Consider the following 6000-nt stretch of genomic DNA (forward strand, 5'->3'; position numbering starts at 1 on the left):
TCCATTATGAAATAGTGACTTCACTTATACTCCTATATCTCTATTTAATTTTATTTCTTTCCAATAATAACAATCACCCTTTAAATGGAGAGTTAAGTAGTTTGAAAGAAAATGAATACGAGAATACGCAAATGAATTTTTAAATTTTCGGTATATCGGAAATTTCAAATTAACTAAATTTTTAGTATGTTTCAATTTTTGGTTTTTTAAATGGTTGAGATTTTGCCGTCACTTTTGGAGGGTCCTGATTGGACCGATACATTTGCGTGGTCTCGAATGCACCGTCATTTGTATAAATAGGGGTCTTAGGGTTATCGGATAACACATCATTTCAACAAAATGCATCTTCCTCAGTATTTTATTAATGTAGAAGTGTATTTCAATGGCCGCAACCCTGATAATTTAAACCAAGATTCCAGATGGGCCTGAATCCTTTGCCACCTTGAAAGAAACGTTGAACAATTTGTTGCTTGATTCTGATAACAGAAGGGTTGTCAGAGATCGAGTTTCGGGAGGACTGAATTGATACAAATGGAAGGGTGAAATACAACTTAATCGAGTTGAAGAATGATGAAGATGTGAAGGCCATGTGAAAATCATTTCTCCGTAGGATAACTAAAGGTCCGATCGAATTGGATGCGCAGATCCAAAGATCCGTTGACGACATAATGAAGTGTCTGATTCGTCCAGAGTCTTCCGGTAGTGCCTAGGTTTTCATGTTTCACATAACTGTTTATGCTTGTTTGTTGTTTGTCATCTGATGTTTGTTAACTATGTTTATTTGTTATTGATGTTATTTTCTTTATCTACTCGAAACATGAACTAGCCAAAAAGATTATGCAATAAAAAAGATGTTCATACATAAGATGTTTGTACAAAATATACAAATATATAAATAATACAATCATAACAAAATAAATCTACATAGGTCCTCCACGGGCAACATCCGTCAACCTAGCTAAAATACTATGAACCTCACCGTCAGGGTTCGCCAAACCCATGAGGCTATCCAAGTGAACTGCGATGTACTCCAGGCGGCTGTCCTGGTCACCAGCGGGAGGTGGAGGTAGTGGTGATGGTGGTGGTGAAGAAGCCCTGGTACTCGAAGGCCCTGGAACATCAGATGCTGCGGCAGATGGGCTGACCCTAGGGTGTGACACACTGAGGAACCACTCCAGGTATCCATCTTGACACTGCCCAGGCCGTGAACTGCAACGGCTGTATCAAGGATCTCACGTGGGGAGCTGAGGATGTGACTCTGAAACCAGAAATCAATGCCACTAGCTAGAGCCTCTGGGACCGGCCGTGGGATGCCCTGTATATAACCATACTGGCGTAGACACCTCTCAGGCAAGTGTCTAGCCACATGGCTCTCCCATCTGGCATACCCTGAATATAAAGAAGATACTGTTAGAACAAGAAATGTTCTGATCAATATTCTTAGTTTTGATGATAACATTATGTATGAATTTTGTATAAGACAATGTGGTACTCTAATGCTTTACATTTTCCATTTCAGGAAATATTTAAAGAGTATGCACAAATCAGCGCTCAGAATTACTGACTCGGAAAGTTTTGGATGGCTTCATCTGAACATGCTTTGGCAAGACATTAGAAGATGGTCATGCAGAATCAGAACATGAAATGGAAAGCATCAGAAGAATGGAAGTCAGAAGTAGAAGCTCTGAAGTTCTGATGGTATCACGCTCAAAGCTCTTCAAAGTCAGAAGACAGAAGATGCTCTGCACCAAAGCTGATGACTCTGATATTCAAACGTTGTTATCTACAAATCTGAGTCCAGAAGAAAGTACAAGATGAAAGGCTGTAACGTAAAATCTCTGACTGACAAAAGGAACGTTTGAAGCTACAAAAGGCAAAGTCAGTAAAAGCAGCAAAAGCAAGGCTTGAGGTAGTTGACAAAAGTGTGAAACATTAAATGCAGCGTTGTACTATTCACGCAAAGCATTAAATGCATCCCAACGGTCATTTCCTCTCAAGCGCCTATATATAGAAGTTCTTATCAGAAGCTGAATACAACACTTGCGCAAAACATACAGAAACGCTGTCAAGTTCAAAAGCTAAAGAACTTCATCTTCAACCTCACAAATCTTTGTAATATTTAGTGAGTGTTAAGAATAGAACTTAAGAGAAATATCACAGTTGTGATTACAGCTTTATTAGAAGCATTCAAACTCTGGTAAACTTTATTTTACATTGATTGTAAAAGGATTCCTAGAGTGATCAAGTTGTGATCTGTAGACTCTAGAAGACTTAGAGGTTATCTAAGTGGAAAACCATTGTAATCAGTTGGATTAGTGGAGTAAATCATCAGTTGAGGTAAATCACCTTGTTAGGGGTGGACTGGAGTAGTTTGGTTAACAACGAACCAGGATAAAAATAATTGTGTTCATTGTTTTTATCTTCCAAGTTTTTGAAGTTACACTTATTCAACCCCCCCCCCCTTTCTAAGTGTTTTTCACTCCTTTAATTGGCATCAGAGGGCCGGTTCTAGGTGCAAGCACTTAACCGTGTTAGACAAAATATTCAGGGAGAAAAACACTAAATCAAAATGGTTGAAACAATTTCATCTACTCCTACTCCTGAACAAAACAACAATGGTAACAATGGAAGCAGTAGCTTCAATGGTTACAATAGACCACCAGTCTTTGATGGTGAAAATTTTGAGTATTGGAAGGATAGACTTGAAAGTTACTTTCTTTGTCAAGATGGTGACTTATGGGATCTAGTGTTGGATGGTTACATACATTTTGTAAATGCTAGTGGAGTCAAGATCTCAAGACAAGCTATGAGTGATGACCAAAAGAAAGAATTCAAGAATCATCACAAGTCAAGGACCATATTGCTAATTGCCAGGGCCGGCCCGAACATTTCAGAGGCCCTGTTCTAATTTTAAATTTTGTTTATATAAATAGTAATATACTTGGTATTTTTTTAACATATTATCAAGAAAAATGAATAATATATTCTTTTATAAAAAAAACTTACATAATAAATCAAATAAAATATCATAAAATATTTAATAATAATATTTTGTTAAAAGGTCATTACTTAAAGTTTTTATTAAAAAAAAAGAAATTAAACTCAAATTAAAAGTGTACGGACAAAACTTTTTAAAAAAAAATATTAGAAGTTACTTTCAATTATATTTTATAAATTAAATAGAATAATATTGACATCTATTTATTTAAAATTTTACTATTAAAATTTTAATATAATCTAAATCACATTATTTTTTAAAACAATACAACTCAAAAATAACTTTTCTTTAGAAAAATCTGTTTTAAAATAACATAAAATGTAAGTGATGTTTTAAAATTTAAGAAATTAAAACGAATAATAAAATACTTAAAGTAATATTTAAAAAAATGAAATAAACTTATACTTTAGTTATTATAGTTTCACATATTTCTAAAACATAATTTTAAACCCTAAATTGTTTTGTAGGTTAATTTGTTGTTTTGAAATAGGGATATTGGGCCACCTTTGTTGTTGAACTAAAAAGGTGCAAAATTTTGATATGCCAGAATCGAACTAATGACTCTAATCCCCCTCCATTAAGCATGAAGCTGCTTTGTCTACCGCTGCACTACTTTACATTCTTAAAGGTATAACTAAATGTTGTATATTTAATATATACATGAGTATTTTTTTAGTTAGGCCCAAATATAATTTTGAGGCCCCAAAACATTTTAGGCCCTGTGCGATGGCTCTTCTTGCACCCCCACAGGGCCGGCCCTGCTAATTGCTATCTCTCATGCTGAGTATGAGAAGATAACAAACAGAGAAACAACTCATGACATCTTTGAGTCTCTAAAGATGACTCATGGGGGTAATGCTCAAGTAAAGGAGACCAAAGCTCTTGCTCTAATCCAGAAATATGAAGCATTCAAGATGGAGGAAGATGAGAACATTGAAGCAATGTTTTCAAGGTTCCAGACTCTGACTGCTGGATTGAGAGTGCTTGATAAAGGCTACACCAAAGCTGATCATGTAAAGAAGATCATCAGAAGCTTACCCAGAAGATGAGGACCGATGGTGACTGCATTCAAGATTGCTAAGAATCTGAATGAAGTGTCTCTTGAGGAGCTGATCAGTGCCCTGAGGAGTCATGAAATTGAGCTGGATGCAAATGAACCTCAGAAGAAAGGTAAGTCCATTGCATTAAAATCTAATTATAAAAAATGCACTAACGCTTTTCAGGCTGAAGAAGAAGATTCTGAAGAGTCAGAATCAGAAGAAGAAGAAGAAGATGAACTATCTCTGATATCCAGAAGAGTAAATCAACTCTGGAAAAGCAAGCAGAGAAAGTTCAAGAATTTCAAGAACTTCAAAAGACCTAAGAAGGGAGAATCTTCTGAACACAGAAGATCTAACAAGAAGAAGGTGACGTGCTATGAATGTAAAGAGCCTGGAGATTACAAGAATGAATGTCCAAAGCTTCAGAGGGAAAAACCCAAGAAAAAGTTTGAAAAGAAGAAAGGTTTAATGGCTACTTGGGATGACTCAGATTCTTCTGATCAAGAGTCAGACTCTGAAGATGAGCAGGCAAACATAGAACTGATGGCCACTGTTGATGAAGAATCAGAATCTACATCAGACTCAGATTCTGAAGAGGTATTTTCTGAACTTTCTAGAGATGAGTTAGTTTCCAGCTTAACTGAACTTCTGGAAATCAAGGCTAAACTTAGTATCAAATACGAAAAGCTGAAAAGCTCTTTGCATCTGAAACTAAGAAACTTAAAATAGAAAATTCTGAACTGAAAGAAAAAGTTTTAAAACAATCTAAAGATGTTGAATCATCTTCAAGTTCAGAAAAGTCTATTCCAAGTGTGAACAATATTCTTAAGGAATATGACTTGAGTTTCAGAAAGTTTCTATCTAGAGGTATAGGCAGAAGTCATCTAGCCTCTATGATATATGGTGTAAGTGGAAACAAGAGAATAGGCATAGGCTATGAGGGTGAAACCCCATATAAACTTGAACCTGTCGATGAGATGATTATCACATACAAACCTTTGTATGATTAGTTCAAGTATGGCCATTCTCATGATATTAGGCACACATCACATGCTAAGAGTTTCCACATAACACACACCAAGAAATATGTTGCACACACCAGAAAATCTTATGATAAATCCTGTGTTAAACCTCAGTTCAATCAGAACTTAAGGAGAACTAACCCAAAAGGACCCAAAAGAATGTGGGTACCTAAGGAAAAGATAATTCCTGTTGCAGATCTCCTTCAAGGCTCAAAAGACAAAGGCAAACATGTCATGGTACCTGGACTCTGGGTGCTCACGACACATGACGGGAAGAAGGTCTATATTCCAAGACCTGGAACTTAAATCTGCTGGAGAAGTAAAGTTTGGAGGGAACCATAAGGGCAAGATCATTAGCTCTGGAACCATATGCATTGGTAACTCTCCCTCTATAACTAATGTTCTTTTAGTAGATGGATTAGCTCATAACTTATTGTCCATAAGTTAATTAAGTGACAATGGTTATGACATTATCTTCAATCAAAAGTCTTGTAAAGCTATTAGTCAGAAGGATGGCTCAATCCTATTTATAGGCAAGAGAAAGAACAACATTTACAAGATTGATCTTTTAGATTTTAAGAATCAAAAGGTTACTTGCCTTATGTCTGTTAGTAAAGAGCAGTGGGTCTGGCACAGAAGATTAGGTCATGCTAGTTTGAGAAAGATTTCTCAGATTAACAAACTTAATCTGGTCAGAGGACTCCCTAATCTGAAATATAAATCAGATGCTCTTTGCGAAGCATGTAAGAAAGGAAAGTTTTCAAAACCTGCATTCAAGTCTAAAAATGTTGTCTCTTCCTCTAGGCCGCTAGAACTTCTGCACATTGATCTTTTTGGCCCAGTCAAAACAGCATCAATCAGAGGGAAGAAATATGGATTAGTCATCGTAGACGACTATAGCAGATGGACGTGGGTAAAGTTCTTGAAACACAAGGATGAG

This window comes from Vicia villosa, unplaced genomic scaffold (genome assembly GCF_029867415.1).
Source record: "Vicia villosa cultivar HV-30 ecotype Madison, WI unplaced genomic scaffold, Vvil1.0 ctg.001584F_1_1, whole genome shotgun sequence".
In the NCBI taxonomy this organism is placed as follows: domain Eukaryota; kingdom Viridiplantae; phylum Streptophyta; class Magnoliopsida; order Fabales; family Fabaceae; genus Vicia; species Vicia villosa.